The sequence below is a fragment of the Podarcis filfolensis genome (genome assembly GCF_964270895.1).
Source record: "Podarcis filfolensis genome assembly, chromosome: 11".
NCBI lineage: Eukaryota > Metazoa > Chordata > Lepidosauria > Squamata > Lacertidae > Podarcis > Podarcis filfolensis.
The window spans coordinates 51,955,051-51,972,548 of NC_139613.1; the positions used below are offsets into that span (position 1 = coordinate 51,955,051).

At 43.6% G+C, this 17,498-nt stretch overlaps 1 protein-coding gene across 4 annotated transcripts in view; it reads right to left on the reverse strand.

Annotated features, from left to right (window-relative positions):
• The window catches only part of SPIN1 (spindlin 1), a 32,791-nt gene extending 15,518 nt beyond the window's left edge, over positions 1–17,273 (reverse strand). The window contains exon 1 of one of the 4 annotated variants that reach the window (XM_083577159.1): positions 16,903–17,273. The gene's annotated coding sequence lies outside the window, so the exon portion shown is untranslated. Of the gene's footprint in view, positions 1–15,797; positions 16,731–16,902 lie in introns of those variants that run through there. The other 3 variants (XM_083577156.1, XM_083577157.1, XM_083577158.1) reach the window with 3 other exon arrangements.
• Positions 17,274–17,498: the final 225 nt, after the last annotated feature.

Sequence of the window (17,498 nt, forward strand, 5' to 3'; positions counted from 1 at the left end):
AAAAGATAGCAAGATTTTAAGGACTGCTAATGAGCAATGTAAACAACAATGTCCAGAAACTCTATGCACCCAGTTTTGCCAGTGAAGAGCTTCTTCCGAGCGTGCATTTTCTCTCCTTACCATGACATCCTCCCACCCACTTCTTTTCCTCCCATGTCCCAATTCTAGCATTACTGTCATATTGTTGCCTCATTTCCCCACTTCTGTTTGGGCTGAAGAGTTACATTACCATCTCTTACATACTTACCTGGAGAAAAAGGAGGTACCTCTCCTCTTTCTTGGTATCCAAGTCAACAACAGAATATTTTCATTTCCTCATTTGGCTGGGTGCCTCCAAGGCACAAAATCCCCTCTCAGATAAATACGCTTAAAAACAGAGTAATTCTTAAATCAACTGGGTGATCTATGAGTGAGGAGTGGCTATTATTGTCCACAAGGATACATTTCTTCTGTCCAAATATCCCACTCAGAAGTCTCTCAGTTTCACAGGTGAATAAAGAATGGATTGTATTTAAAGAGTATTTGAAAAATTATTGTGATAGCAAAAACCTCCTGGCAGACCTTGATTGACTCTTGTAACATTTAGGTCACAAATAATAGAATTTTTTGAAAAGAACTGGGAAAATAAATAATATTTATGCTGTGCATAACAAAATGAGATGTAGCACAATGAGAACAATTATGTTGTTTTCATCCTTTATCTTTTAACTTTTATCTTCTCCCTTCTCCTTCTTTGTAAAGAATGTCTATGTAGTTTGTACAATTTTTAATACGGTGTATTGTTGTGTAAGTCCACGTTGTATGTTCAATAAAGATTATTTTTTAAAAAAACACAGAAGTCTCTCAGTTTCAAAACTGTATCTGGTACTGGGCTCTTGAGACCTAATTGGGATTCTGTTAATGCACCATTCACACCACTGCCTAACAGTCTCTCTGCATGATCAGGCTGAGATGGTCTTAGGGTGGTCCCGAGATCTTCAACGTTGATCATCTTCAAATACCTCCATACTGAAGCCTTTCTGCCTGGGACTGCTCAGGAATTCATGGCCTCCATGGAAACCAGGGGCCTGTTGCCACTGATATCTAGTACAAAACATGTGGCAATACATGCAATCGGCAAATTTTCTGTTCTGATCAGGAAGGCCAAGGGGAGGAGTGGGGGAAAGAAGGTACTTATAAATAAGGTTTGAGGGCTTTATGACTCCACTGTCATGGACAGATCACTATCTACAGTCCCTACTGTAAATGTCTAGTCCATTGACAGGTACCAAAGTCTTTTCAGTGGTGTCTCATACTTGAATTCCCTTCTGACAACTCTGACAAGCCCCACTGCCTCTTCTGGTCTTTAAGCAGTTCCTAAATACTTTCTATTTTAAAAAAATGCTCAGAAACTTTCTATTGATCTTATACGCTTAATCTTATTGTGTTTGTTCCAATTGTTTCATTTTTAACAGCTTTGATGTATTGATTTGTATTAAGTATAGTAACATACAAAGTTCTGACTAGTACCTGAATACCACTTTTGGTGAATGTTGCTGAACTCTCAAGTTAGTAGTAGTAAGTGTTAAAATTCTATGAACATGGAAATCAGCTAACGGATGGTGCATGATTTTGGTAGTTGGAACCGATTTAAAGTTTCCTCAAAAGGATTAGTATAAATCATAGGTTTTACACACCGCAAGTATGCTTGATGCAGCTAGTACCTTTAGGAAATAAGCACTGTAACACCCTCTTGTGGCAGACTCTACAGATATCCTAACTTAACCATTTTAGTCCTTCCAGTCACTTCACCTTCCTGCATGGTGACCTTTCCTTACCACCTTTGACAAGCGTTCTCTGAGCTAGCCATTCCTCTCCAAGGCTCTTTACACTTTTGTTGTGGCTGGGAGGAAGCAGATTGTTACCTAAAAGTTCACATTTTCACATGTGTGCTCCATTCTACTTCTATTCGCTTTCTTAACTTGTTCAAGAGATACCACTGAGCTGCACAAGAGCCCCTAGTATACCTCTTTTAAGCCACAATTTACCTGTATTTCTCATGTAGCTGTTCTATGTTCAAGCACCAATGCAGTCAGACCTTCTTGATACTGTTCTGCACAAGCAACTTTGAATTCCCTGTGGCCCTTTCTAGTGGTCCCCATTCAGCACCATAAAGCTATTTTTTAAATAAAAAAAACCCTCTCCAAAATCTTGTGGGTCATTAATTTCAAATCACCTCCCCCTCACCAAAAGAAAACCCCATATACTTTCCTTTTATGAAGAAATAACTCTTCTCAGGTTATGCAATTGATTACTGTCAAGTCCAGTTCCCCAAACCCAGAATCCAGATCTTGGTGATTCAGACACTTGGTCCTGCAACATCAACCCTGCAACTTACAGTGCTACCACTCCTTCTGTCCAAACAGCCTGTGTCAAGAGACTCTCAGACATTACTCGACACCAGTAGGATTCCAGAGAAACAAGAGCCAAAAATAAGGCTATCTGCTCCCCGAGTAACAGGGTTGCAAACTTACTTAGTAGCAAGTGAGCAAGCAAGTTAGGAACTGGATTTAGTACCAAGTAGAGAGACACCTACTAAATAATAAATAATATTTTTAAACGAGATAAATAGCAAAACTAAAGATAGCAGCACAAAATGGGACCCAACATAAAAACTACCGTTAGAAAATCAAATTCACAAAGTGGTTAGAAAGTATAAACCCAAATAAAATAACAATGCTAATTTCTCCCAACCCTATACAAATTGCAGGGCACTGACATCTACCAGTTATAATCCGTATCAGGAAAGGTAAGATCTCACAGGTGATGCGGAGAGACAACGTAATAAAAGGAGACCAAACAGAAAAGGAGTAAGCTTAGCTTTATCATAAAAGGGATAGTAAGTAGGGTTACTCCCCAGAACCAATTAGAAGGTTTTGAAGTAAGAACTTTCTGGTACTTTGGCTCTGCACTTCCCCACAGCTGAAGCTACTTACTTCCCAATTAGCACACCGCCTCCCTGATCTTAAAGCACAATAAACCTAGATAACACAGGCACCTTAACCCAATGACATCATATCCAACTGCTAAGAAGTAGCCCATATCTAAAGGCCAGCTTTCAAGTTAATTGAAGGAAACATTTTCTTCACAATTACAAAAAAGGAGCAGCTTTTGCTTCATGGTTTCTCATGCACATCTGCCAGTTAACCACAGTGGCACAGCCGTTTCTTGGGCCACAGTGAAAGTAGGCCAAATACATTTCACAATGAACAAATCTGTGAAGCTCTTTTTAGTGACAGCAGCTGTATCTACTTGTATGACTTTCCAGCCATAACCATTCCATACAGGGCTGGCCTGCCCATGGGGCAAGGTGAGGTGGCTTTGATTCCCACTTCAGCCATCTGATGGGGTTGATTTGATCCCCCCCATCTTGTTCCTGATGTGGATCTTCACTCATTCCTTCTTCCCTGGTGTAGGTGTCGGGGGGAGCGCCATTGTGTGGTTTGCCCCAGGTGCCAAAATGTCTTCAGCTGACCCCAACAACACAAAGACCTGTGTATGAGAATGTCGATAGCCTGTGCAAGAGCTTCATGCGAACCAGCTTTTTTCCATACCATTACAAATACATATAACCGACTCCAAGCTGAAGCTGAAAGTCCACCTAGGCAAGTCTACACTCCACCCCAGACCTTCTGAATCATACCTTAAGCGTAATGGAAGGAAGAACAGTTAAGATCTGGACTCTTTTAATCTACATCCAAATGTCAGAGTGAGGTAGAAATAGAACCTCTCCTAGGATGGAAAAACTTCATGGATTGACAATTGCCATGGATAATAAGAACATAAAAAGAGCTCTGCTGGATCAGACCAAAAGCTCATCTAGTCCTGCATTCCATTCCACCACCCCCAGGACCAGATGCCTATGGGAAGCCTACAAGCAAGACATGAAGGGATTAGCCCTCTCCAGCTGTTGTTCCTCAGCAACTGATATTCAAAGACACATGCCTCTGATCCTGCAAGGAGTATATAACATCAAGATTTGATTGCTTTATCCCCCAGGAATCAATCTAACTTCTTTTTAAAGTCATGAATGAATTCTGTAGTTTAACTATGCACTATGTGAAGCAGCACTTCCTTTTTTCCTCTACTGAATCTCCCATGTTTCAGCTTCACTGGATAACCCTAAGTTCTAGCATAATATGAGAGGGCAAAGGCCTATCTCTATCCACTTCTGCTTCGTAAAATGTACATTTTAGACACCTCTAATGCAGTGTTAGAAACTATTTGCCCAAAGGCTCCTGGAACCTGGGTCGTGGGTGCCAAAACAAAATGCCCTCCAACTTCAGCAGATCATTCCTATGATTTTAGATCTAGTAACATCCTGGGTCATGCTGGGGGCATGAGACTCCTCTTTCCTCCCTCTTAACCAGGCATCCCCAAACTCGGCCCTCCAGATGCTTTGGGACTACAATTCCCATCACCCCTGACCACTGGTCCTGTTAGCTAGGGATGATGGGAGTTGTAGTCCCAAAACATATGGAGGGCCGAGTTTGGGGATGCCTGCTCTTAACTATAATCTCCACTTTTGCCCCAGATGAGGTTGACAAGGAAGTCTCTTTCCAATCCTTTCAACACACTGTACTACTGAGGTGTGGAACAGATGGTTTGAGAAATTAGCCTCCACACCCTCAACCTTAATCCCATTTCCCTGTATAGCACAAGTTCAGGCCCAATATAAATCTGTTATATCTATTATTCTTTATAAAGTGGGAATTCGCCACTTGCAAGTCTGTTATTTAAAAAATGTGCCACTTACAGAATTACAAGCCTTGGAAAGTTTGATTCCGGCTTAGACTGCCTTCACATCCACAAGATTAACATCATATTGAAAGATCCTGTGGTGCATTGTCCAGCCACAAAACAATGTTATGAACATCTGGATGTAGCAAGTGGTCCAAAAAGCAGGGTCTCTTATTGATATACAGTACCGGTTACTGTTACAATCCTAGTTCTCTCTGCATGCTACTTGGAAATCAATGTGGGAGATGGACCCTACAGGCGAACTGAAAGATTCTCAATGGCTTAAGATCTGGTCCACTCACCCACTTTAGGTCCATGTCTGCTAACATTCAGGAGGATATTTTGAAGGTGGTCCACCACTGGTCATACTGTAAGATCTGGTGTTCCCCCTGATACTGGCAGGGTTGTAAGATATGAGGAACATGCTTATGTAGTGGGGACATAACATGAATTCTGAAAGCGGGCTGCAACAGAAATTAGTATTATTATTGGCAAACAGGTCACTTTGGATGCTAAGTTATGTGTTTTATCCATTTTTGATGGTGCTAATACTGATATTATTTGTCAACAACGAATTTTATATCTGCTGGTCAGTGCTTGTTTAGTTATCTGTCAAGCATAGAAGGAGTCATCTTGTTACTCTTTGGTCTTATGGCTTTAAAGAGACATGTTTACTGCCATCTCTGGAAAACTGACCCATATGATATGTGCCACGGGGGGGGGGTTGCAGACCCCTCAGACTTGTAATATGGGGGTGGTTTGTTATTTATACAACCAAACCATATCATGGTTGTCACATTCCTACTAAAATATTATTATATCTGGCAAATGTCTACTGTGTATAAATATGAACCTTGCATCCCACCATGGACTATATCTGATGGTGCTCTTTTATGACTGTTAGTATGAAGTATTTCTGTTCGATTTATTTACTGCATTTGGAAATTTTGTTTTATAATATCATCATCTTGAAGTGGTAATCCTAAATATTACTATTACTACTTCCAATTTCCTACGTGCTGGCACAGCAACAACATATACTTGTTCACTCAGCAACTACCGGTATCTATCACTGGTGCTGATCCTATGATGTCCGGGAGATAAAGGCAAGTGAACAGCATACAAATTTAGTTATACACACCAAAGTCTAGCCTGCAGGGACATTTAGCACCTTTAGCAAACAGAGAAGATGAGATTTTATCTTTTGTTTCACAAACAAGGCAGGAACACATTTTTGTGAGAGTAAAATGGCTCATGCTGCTCACTAAGGGTGCCAGAAGTGACCCAGGTGCCAGATCTTAGTAGGGTGCGTTTCCGTCTAGCATGTAGTTACTAATTATTTTCCAATTCTGAACACAGGCTACTTAAATCTCCTTTAGGGCAATGGAATGTAAGCAGCCTGTGTACAGCCTAGGAAGTTATTTATAGATTCAAGTTATGATATCACACTCTACCATGGCTGTTGAAGATCTCATAATCTAAAGCAAGTTTGCTGCTTCTAGGAAGGATAGAGGGGGAAACCTGGATATATCTAATAAAGGGTAGAGCTGATGATAGGACGATCTAGATCTATTTTTAAAAAACCTTGAGGCAACACTACCAGAAGAACTGTACTTCACAAGCTTGGATAGCCCTGCAAGAATCAGAATAACCATTTTCCATCTCAAATTATAGAAGCTGTAGACTTTAGTATCTTGAGCTCAAGAAAGAGAGCGGTTTTGGACTAGAAATGTCAAGGAGGGGGCCGCTTTCCTGAGTCCTCCCTCCAAGCTGCTAATCAAATCACATGAAGGAACCGAATGGGTTACCAGGCTTTATTGGGTTACTTTCTGGCACCAGCTACAGAACATCAAACAGCAAGTCTAAAACACGGCAGGTTCTCTCTCTTCCCCGGCAGGTTAAAGCGAATATTTATAGGGGTTGGGGAATGCTGGCAACCAGCCAGCCCCATCACATGCTCCCACTTTGGGGACTAATTGTTACCACCTGCCCGAGGGGCCCCACCCAGTGATACTCGCTCACAGGATCACTACTTCATAACAAGTAATGTGATATATTTGTCTACCTGCAAGATACAATGGGGGGAAATCATCGTTCTGTACACTTAAGACCAGATTCAACGAATTAACCCCACTAGTATAAGCCTATGGAAAGACTTTTACCAGTGCCACAGTGTTACCTCCCCATATGCTCCCACAACTGGTTCCCACGGTCGGGGGGGGGCAGGAGAACCCCCAGAACAGTACACAAGGAAGAACATTCCATCAGGCAAGCTGAACTGCTTGCACTGATGTAACTTTCACAGTAGTGCAATTCCTCCCATAGGATTTACAACGCAATTCCGTCTGACTCTATGATCTGCCTATTCTAGTAGCACACACACAGAGGGGCTTGAAAATGCTTATTTGCCTAAATCATTTTAGATTGGCAACTGTTTTCAAAACGTGCTATAATTTCATTATTTATGAAATAAATAAAAAAATCCCTCTCCATCTGAGAAATGCCCCACTTACGAATTCCATCCTGGAAATGTAAAGTCCTGCTCATCGAGCCAAATGATTTGTTTTTGCACAATCTACCACTAAGTAATGGCTACTTCACTGACCTATCAGAAGTAGCCAACTTGGCTCACCTTATTATGCATGATCAGGCATGGCAAATGTTCTTGTCAGTAAACATCTTTAGCCTGTATCCAAATCATCAAGTTTGGGTAAAAAAAAAAAAATCTGAGGTTTTGCACTCACAACATCCAGGAGACACACAGGTTTCTTTATAACTATAGGTAAAGTAACAAGCTATTTCTGAAGAGAGTCCCAATACTATTTTTGTACAGACTGATTAAAAAACCCACAGGGCAAAGTCAGCTACTCTAGAGAAAATGACCCAAAGCTCTCTGCGTTGCACCTTCATAGAAATGAAGAAAGTGCTAAAGTTTCAAGTTAGTCAGTACTGCAAGAATTAAATTTTTGCAATACAGAGTGGCGCTACAATTCTGTGAAAAAATTGACTGGGATTATCCAGTTGCCTCAACCCGCATACTGGTTTAGGAGTTTCACTATGACCAAAGGAGTGTTGAGCTTGCCAATTTACTGTAGTTCAGCACAATTTCCAATGTAAGTCGTTAATATGAAATAGAAACATTCTGAAGAGCTTGGGAAGAAATGACAAAGTCAATACTACTAAACAATATGAAACACTGTCCAACACTGATGTACATACAACTAGAAGGTTACTAAGAGGGGTTGGTTTAGATGACCACTATACAACAGGCTCTGTGTCAGTGTTTCTTGAACTTGGGTCTAAGCTACTGTTGGACTAAAACTCCCATCATTCTTAGCTAGCAGGACCAGTGGTTGTTGGGGACTCAAGTTTGAGAAACACGGCTTTATGCATTCAAGTAAGAGAGAGGACTTGGTACCATACAAAATTGTTTCGGGTTTGTTTTCTAAATTCAGGAGTGCACATGAAAGTCCCTGGATAAATGAATGAATAGTCGTAGTAGTTGTTGTTGTTATTTATTCAATTCATATACTGCCCTATACCCGGAGGTCTTGGGGCGGTTCACAGAAAAGATCACAATGTATAAAATAAAAATAATAACCCAATACCATTTTTTATGATATCTTATGCAGACGGCAGAGAAATTGAACTACGGTTAATTGATGGTATTGGAAATCAGCCACTCAGACAGGCAGAACTCCCTGTGAAAACTCAGGCTCACATTTCCAGATCCAGTTTTCATCCTGGGTTCTTGGGGAGCAGCTGTTGCCAAGAATGCTTTTGCACAGTTTCAGTCGGTGTGCCAGCTCCATCCATTCCTAGAGAGATCATATCTGGCCAAGATAACATGCCTTAATTACCACCTAGAGGGAATTACTGCAATGCCGTCTCCATAGAGCTGCGTCTAAAATGTCCAGGAACTTCAGCTGGTCTAGAATGCAGCAACTTGAGTATTGACTGGAATAATTTCTTGGGAGTATGCGATTACAACAGCTACACTGGCTTCTGGCCTGTTTATGGGGACAATTAAAACAACAACAACCTGTTTTTTGCCTTTAAAGCCCTGAGTCTTCTTATTCATAAAATCTAGCAGAGGGGCTTTTCTCTGCATTCCATCAGTAGTTGAAGTGTCTAGTGGGGACAAGGGAAAGCCACTTTGTGGTAGTTCCTAGGCTATGCAATGGCCTACCTAGAGCGGTTTGAGTTGCACAAACCTTTGCTAGCCAATACTTTTGCTTGCAAACTTTTGCTTGTCAAGCTAAAGCTATAGTGCCAGTTACCTGAAGAATGATTTTTAAAATTATTTTTATCTGCTGTCTTGCCATTTTTTTAAAATAAATGCTGAAATTCAAAAAGAATATACTGTAAGTTGTCTTTAGTGTTATTAAACATGGCAAAATGGGCTATAAGCATGTTATAATAACCCTATTACTAATTTCTCAGGCTAGAGAATGTACTTAGAAAGGTAAAGGACCCCTGGGTGGTTAAGTCCAGTCAAATTCAACTGTGGGGTGCGGCACTCAACCCTGCTTTCAGGCCAAGGGAGCTGGCGTTTGTCCACAGACAGCTTTCCGGGTCATGTGGCCAGCATGACTAAACTGCCTCTGGCGCACAGTACACCGTGACAGAAACCAGAGCGCATGGAAACGCCGTTTACCTTCCCACCACAGCAGTACCTATTTATCTACTCATGCTGGTATGCTTTCAAACTTGTAGGTTGGCAGGAGCTCAACAAAGCAATGGGAGCTCACCCTGTCACGCGGATTTGAACTGCTGACCTGACGATCAGCAAGCCCAAGAGGCTCGGTGGTTTAGACCACAGTGCCTCCCGCGTCCTTAGAACATAAGCTATAGGCTCGAGTAATCTACTCACCATGCAACTCTGATCATGTGTTGGTAAGTCTAACATGAACAAGTATTATTATTTAACAATTATAAAGCAAATAAATATTTCCTAGTATTGTACTAAAGCGATTTCTGCATAAGGCACGAAATATTGTAATTATGAATCTAAAAGCACATCAGAATATAAGGGCCCTTTCATGGGTTATAATGAGCAGCCAAAAAACCAGGTGTGAGGCTTAATTCATATTTCTGCTTTCCCCCTGCATACTCTCTACTCAAGAACCCTGTAAAAGAGCCCTAAGCCAAAAATGGACAGGGTTCGAAGGAAGAGTAGCAGCACATATTTGACCCAAGGCACTTCTAAGCCACACAATTCCTCAGGAAATTTCTCTGGATGACATGTGTGTAGGCATATATGGTCAGAATGAAAAGTGGAAGAAACTAATTGTAAGAATGAAACAGGAGATGGGTAGCTACTTGCAAACATGCTATAATGAGACAAAGGCATGCATTTATAGAGTCTCTTTCTTCCCTTCCAAATTAGAGCATATCCCCGTTTTCTAGCTTTCCAACACCAGGATAGTGTATTATTAAAATGCAGTATGAGTTTGTATGTTTGTTTCCTTGACTCATCTGTCACCCTTGCCCATATGACTTAAGACTGGTCCGAATACAAAGATTTATCTGGACCCTTCCACTTCACAAGATTAAGGCAGTTTGATGCCTCACCAATCTCACATAATACATTGAACAGTGAAATGAGTTTTCTGTTTGTTCCAAAGCACGAAAGCTATCTGACATTCATTCTAATTGTTTTCTATCATAAAAATATCATTTACACCTCTGCTGTTGATTTAAGTGTCTTTGGCCTCGTCACTAGGATCAAGTAGACATCCCAAACATTCAATTTGTTCCTTTCCTCACTACACTACATTATTGGCCCACAGAGTACCAAAAATTAGTCCTCTTGAATCAGGTTAGAGTTTTAACAAACTTTACTGATATTTTGAATAACATCAATAAAAATTACAACTAAGCGGGAGGGGGGGGGTGTTTCCAGCAAATGATAATTTACAGAAGTTGACAAGTCACAAATGAAGGTAGAGTACAGTGGTACCTCGGGTTAAGAACTTAATTTGTTCTGGAGGTCCGTTCTTAACTTGAAACTGTTCTTAACCTGAGGTACCACTTTAGCTAATGGGGCCTCCCACTGCTGCTGCGCCGCCGCACGATTTCTGTTCTCATCCTGAAGCAGTTCTTAACCCGAGGTATTATTTCTGGGTTAGCGGAGTCTGTAACCCGAAGCGTCTGTAACCTGAAGCATCTGTAAACCAAGGCACTACTGTATAACGCTTAACAACCAAGGCAAGAAAAATGTAGATAATGGGTTGATAAGAATAGAGAAGATGGAAGATATACTTGGGAGAACAAGGAAAAGGATGTCATAGGAAAATATCAAAGAACAGATTATTATTTTTTATCAACTGGTCAGACTGAGATAGCCTTACAGGCTCCCCCATTAGATAAATAGCCAACCTTTGTTAGTCCATTCAGAATTTTCAGTGAGTGTCCTGGGTACTATTAACTTGGGTTGTTCCTCTCTCCAGGCTGGAATCTCACTAGACAGAAAGCATGTGCACACACTTTCCATGGAACCTGGGTAAAAGTCAGTTCCAACAGACATAAAACAGATTCTTTTGCGTATGAAAGGTTTTTAAAAAACAAACCCACTATCAAATGAAAGTATGAAACTGCACAATAAAAAATATGTAAATCTGGAATTTGCCAGCACAACAAAAACACTGATCCAAGGCAGCAATCCTCCTCATAGGACAAAAAACAAATAACATCAGTGTACACAAAGCTAGCCTTTTATGGTTTGATAGCAGTTTTGAGATGATCCCTTGTAAAACTTATGATACATAAGGATCCCTTCCTTAGATCCATGATTATGCACCTGGGCAGTGCTAAAGCACACTGAAACCATGATTTTTATTATTCAGTCAATGGAGACAGAAATGATCTGCAAATTGATGTTGATTTGGGGGAGAGGGAAGCTGTGAAAAAAATCATGCATTTTGAATAGCATTCATTTCACAGGATCTAGTGTGCATGTGCAAACACATGCAAGCCTTCTCTGTATCTGGTACTTCATTCTCTCCTGACTCCTCTAGCACGCCATCTCCTTCCCTGCCGACCAATGGGGTGACAGATGTCGCAGCCAGATCGCCCTTACATCCTTCTCCCTGCACCCCAACAACTACATTTTCATCCCTCTAACTACCCAGAACTCCTTTCTCCCCCCCATCTCTCTTATTTGTTCTCTGGGAGAAAAAGGAACCCCACCTCTTTGTCATCACTGCAACAGAGTGCACCTTGTGAGCACCAAATTTAGATCCCAAGGGGTGCCACTGTACCTAACAAGTGCCACAATGGCCACCTCAGGTCTGGGGAATTGCTCTGCAGAAGGGCTATCCAGCCACTGTTCTTTCTGCTCCTCCTATTTACTGATAACCAGAAATATCCTGGGAAATTACTTGGCTAAGTTTTGTGAAATAAACCTACCAAGTGACAAGGATTAACTTGAGAATGGTCTTGAGCTTGTGTCTGATTGAAATATGCTAACTAGATACTACTTTTTAGTTCTGATTTAGAATACAGCTAGAGGTGCAAACCTGACATATACAACATACAAAACCTTTCCATTAGTTAAAGTTCTAGCAGCTATGGAAGCTGTCAAGTGAACATGACCCAACCACCTCTGCCTTCCTTATTCAGGTCTAAACAGCAAAGTCATTGGAATTATCAACTATCAACATTTCCAATCCCTCTAAATCAGCCTTCCGCAACATGGCACACTTCAGATGTTGTTGGACTGCAACTCCTTAGTATCCCTAACCGTGATCAACTCTCGCCCAGAAACCAATGTCCCCACTGTGGAAGGATGTGTGGATCCAGAATTGGCCTCCACAGTCACTTACGGACTCACTGTTAAAACCATATTTATGGAAGACAATCTTACTCGGCTACGAGTGATCGCCAAAGAAGAAGAGTATCTCTGACCACCAGCCGTGCTGGCGCTGATGGGAGTTGTAGTCCAAAATACTTGCAGGGCAAAAAGTTGAGGAACCCTGCTCTAAATGAATGACTGCTTGCCTGAGGTATGACTTAACTGAAGCATGCTGAGGCTACAGCAAAAACTGAGAACCCTGCACATCTGTGCCTCAATACTGTGGCACAGTGCATAATAAGTTGGGTGGGTGCACAGCAAGATAATTTCAGGTTACACTAAGGTACAGTAGTGAAGGAAGAATGTAGCATAAAGAAGACATATGTCCACTGTATGAGTTCCAATGGGAAGTCTTAGAGGTCGCTTGCGTTGTTCCAAAGTACAGTGGTACCTTGGGTTACATACGCTTCAGGTTACAGACTCTGCTAACCCAGAAATAGTACCTCGGGTTAAGAACTTTGCTTCAGGATGAGAACAGAAATCGTGTGGTGGTGGCGGCGGCAGCAGGAGGCCCCATTAGCTAAAGTGGTACCTCAGGTTAAGAACAGTTTCAGGTTAAGAACAGACCTCCAGAATGAATTAAGTTCTTAACCCGAGGTACCACTGTACAGATTCAAATTGTTTCAGATGGAATAAACAGCACCAGGTTAACCAAAGGTCTCACTGGTTCAACATAAAGTTTGACTTGGACTGGCAAAGGGAATTTCAATTTGCAAAAAGCCTCATCTATATGCCTAATCACCTACAGCATACCAACTGCATATACATAACTATCCTGAAGCCCCACCTCTCTGTTACTCCTACCCCTTACAAACAGCAAAGCAATAGCCATTAAGCACAGTTCAGCTTTCTGCTTAAGCCCTTCCCTATGGAACTAAACAACCCTGGCTGGCCAGAGAACCAGTACCTTCCTGCCGAAACTTGCTCTGTTTATTTTCTGTTCATACTTCTACTCCCTCCCCTGGAAAGCCAACTTACAATTAATCACTATCAACATATAATCAAGTTAGAAGACACAGATTCCTCAAACTGCCACAATGTAGAAAGCAGTCTCTATAAGAGGATGATCCTAAAGGCCTTAACTTAGCTCCCTCACATGTGTTTGAGCTCATAACCTCACAACCCACTCCAGAACCCTTTGAATTTCCATTATTCTTTGTCTGTAGGGGTTGATAAGGTTCCTACATCAGAATGTTCATTTAAATGTCTTTGTTTATCCTGTGTTTTAAGCTTTGAGGTCAGTCTTTTCTCTAATGTCCTAAAGAGTTAGGTTCTACAGTCTTCTCATGAACTCCTTTGACTCTTGCTTCCTCTGCATCTAGACCTAGCAAAGTTTAGTAAAACAAGTCAATACAAATACAGTATGGCTAAATATTTATATACTTTCACTCTGTAGTGGTGTGCCGCCATGGAGACTGCCCTATTAACTGCTCTGAGAACAGGATGCAGGGCATCATTTGCTGATCAACAAGTCAACTGTAACAAGAATGCTGCATGCAAAGCCCAACAAAAACTTAACAAAAGGTTCCCAATTGTAAAACCTGGTCTGCAACCGATTTTCCTTGGTCCCATTGGTGGGCAGGGACTACTCAAAGCTTCATTTCAGTACAGGTGCAATTCTTCATTCCGGAATACTGAACATATTTGATAATGTATACATAATATGCAATATGTTAGTTTTGTGCTTTATGACTGTATTCATTCTTGTAAGCCACTTAGAATTATTTTCAGTTATACAATCTATATCCGTACCACTTAACATAAATATTTCAAACAAAGGCTCCCAACTATGCATTTATATAATTTTGTAATGTGGCAGCTAATCCAAGAGTTCCAATTTCCAAAGCTTGACAAATATTCCATTATTCTACCCATCTGCTCTGCAATTTCAAAATCAATTTTACCAATCACCACCAAGCATTTAAGTTCCAATTGGTTACATTATGTATTTTTGAAAGATACTACTAACTTTGCTGGTGATAAATTATGCAAAGGCCACAAAAGTATTGTGTGGACAAAGGAATAGTAACACAAAGCCAACATTCTAAACATTAGTAACATCCTCAGAAGTAAAAATGCACAATGGGGGGGATCTCTCTTGTAGCAACCAGTCACCCACAGGCAGCACAGAACTGAAGAAAACTCTTGTGCATGATCCTCCTTTAAAGAAAAGCATACAATTATACCCAAGGTCATTTTACATGAGAAGAAACTGCAAAGGGCCTTGTCAACTAAAGATGTGTGTGTGCAGTTCAAAACTGTTTTATGAAGTTTTGTCGAAGCCAGAAGGAGGTGCTGGTAGCTGGCCAAGATCTTTGGGGTTGTTTTTTTTTAAAGTATTGGATGCTTTCAATGAGCAACACGGGATAGTGAGGAATCTTAGATCTGTGTAGTCACTGAAACCGTAAAAAATGAGGTGCAGCCCTTCCTTGTATGCACTTATCTTGTCGTTATGAAGAAAAGTTATTGTATAAAACTGAACTAACATCAACATATGCATGTTTTAACTCTCACAGCTCAACAATTACTTCAGATTCTGGAACGGCAGAAGCACTAAAAAAAGGATGAATCAGACTGGGGGGGTGGGGAATTGCCACCCTGTGTTCAGAGCTAACATACTGTATGATGCCAGGTAATGAGGCATATCCCAAAATAAAAGGAATGGCCCTGAGCATCCTGCTAACGTAACACCTATTTAATAACCTTAATCACCGTCAACATTTTTTTGGTGCATCAGCCTCCCTTCCCCCCATGCCTAGGAAGACAGATACGCACATTCCAGTCAAGCCTCTCAGCAGAGGTCGCACCACTCACCCCCTCCCCCTCCCCGAGGCCTCCCTAAGCTTGCAAGAATCTTTTGGACTTTTCCTCTACCATACTGTACAAAAAAGAAAAGAAAAGAAAGCTCCAGAGCAAAGACCCTTCCCTTTATATCCCATCAAAGTCTCTCTCTCTCCCCCTCCCTCTCACACACACACACTGCAGTTTCCTTCCTTTTTGGGTGGGTTGGGGGGAAGGGGAAATAAAAGAGGGGGAGGCAAAGCACAAGTGGATGAAAGACCAAGAAGCAGAGAGAAAATGAGCCCTAGGGGGGGGGGAGCAGAGCGTCAGCCATGTTTTGCTTGTGTGTGTGTGTGTGAATGTGAGTCCAGTATTTACAAACCTGCAGCTGCAGCAGCTCTTGGAGTCTGTGAAGGAAGAGGGGAGGGAGGGAGGGAGAGGGAAAGGCAAGAGGAAAAAGAAAAAAAAAGGAGGGGGAGGAGGGAGAGAGGGCGAGGAGAAGGAGAAGGGGAGAAAAGCAGAAAGAAAGGAGAGAAGGGAGGAGAGACAGGCAGCAACAGCAGACAAAGGAACCCAGCAAAGCCTGACAAGACACACACACACAGAGCTGCTATGGCAGCTTTGTGTGCCTCTCTCTTTGGCCATTACCTTGTGGGAAGTTTCTGGAGGGTGTGTGTGTGTGTGTGTAAGAGAATCTGTGAGTGTGTGATTGAGAGTGTCTGTGAGTGCGTGAGATTGTGTGTGCCTGTGTGAGTGTGTTTGTCAGAGACTGTGTGATTGAGTGTGTGTCTGTGTGAGTGTGCAAGAGCCTGTGTGTGAGAAAGACCAGGCTTGCCACATTCTCATGGGCACCACTAGCAACAACAGATCCATCACACCCCCCCATTCACCAACACACACACAAACACACACTCTCCCCCCTCACCTACCCCCGCCCCTCACTCCCTCGTGGCTCTCTTGTTTCCGATAATGGGATTTTATTTTATTTTTGCAGGATTACAAAAGGCCCCAGGCTCCCCCCCCCCCGCCCCACAAAACAGAGGGGAGGGAAGCAATGTGTGTATAAGGAAGATTTTTTTGGGGGGGGGGTTGAAGACCACGAGCGTCCCCCTCTCGCTCCTTCCACTCCACAGGAGGAGAAAAGGGTCCCCCGCCGGGCTGCCCCCCTCCCCGTTTCTTCCTAGCAACAGCTTCCGGGGGGGAAAGAGAGGGAGAAGAGAAGAAGGGGGGGAGCCTGGCGCGAGCGAGTTGGGGGGGAGGAGGAGGAGGAGGATCGCGCGCCCTCCTCGGATGAATAATAAATAACGCCAGCCCCGAGGGACGCGGGGCGGGAGGGGCCAGGCCAAGGGAGCGGCTCCCCCACAGCGACTCCCACCGGCGGTGGCCGGTACTGCCCGGCCGGGCCAAGGGCGGCGCGGCGGCGGCGGCTCCTTTTCCCGCTCCCTTTCCCCTCCCCCCCCCCGCTCCCCTCACCGCCGTTACCTCACCTGCTGCCGCTGCCCGAGCCTCCTTGTCCGCCCTCTCCGCCGCCTCCGCCTGCACCCGGGCGGGCGCGCGGTGCCCGGCGGGGGTGCGGCGTCGGCGGGGGTGCCAGTGCTGCAGAGGCTCCGCCAACCCCCCGCTCGCCCGGCCAGGCCGCTCAGCTCCTCGGCGGCGGCGGTTGCTGCTGCGGCGGCTCCCCTTGTCTCGCTCGGCCCCCTCCTCCTCCTCCGCCGCCGCCGCCGCCGCTGCTCAGCCCTCCTCCTCCTCCTCCTCTCCCTTGCCACATTGGGAGCCTCCCCCTCAGCCTTGCGCGGCCGCCGCTGCCAGGAGAGAGGCCTCCGCGCCTTCCTGCCAAATAGTGAGCCGCTCCGAAACGCGCGGCCCCGCCTCCCGCCGGCCTGCTGCGGCGGCCGCGCAGGCGCACTGCCACCGCTGAACTGCGACAGGAGAGCCGGGGCCTCGGCCGTCTGTCTGGCCCGGCGCGAGAGCGCGCTCGCCTCCCTCCCTCCGGGAAGGCGGAGTGCGCATGCGCCGGCTCACTTGCCCGTGGATTGAGCGGGGGAACAGGGGCTTCGCTTTCTCTCTGCTGCTGCTGCTGCTG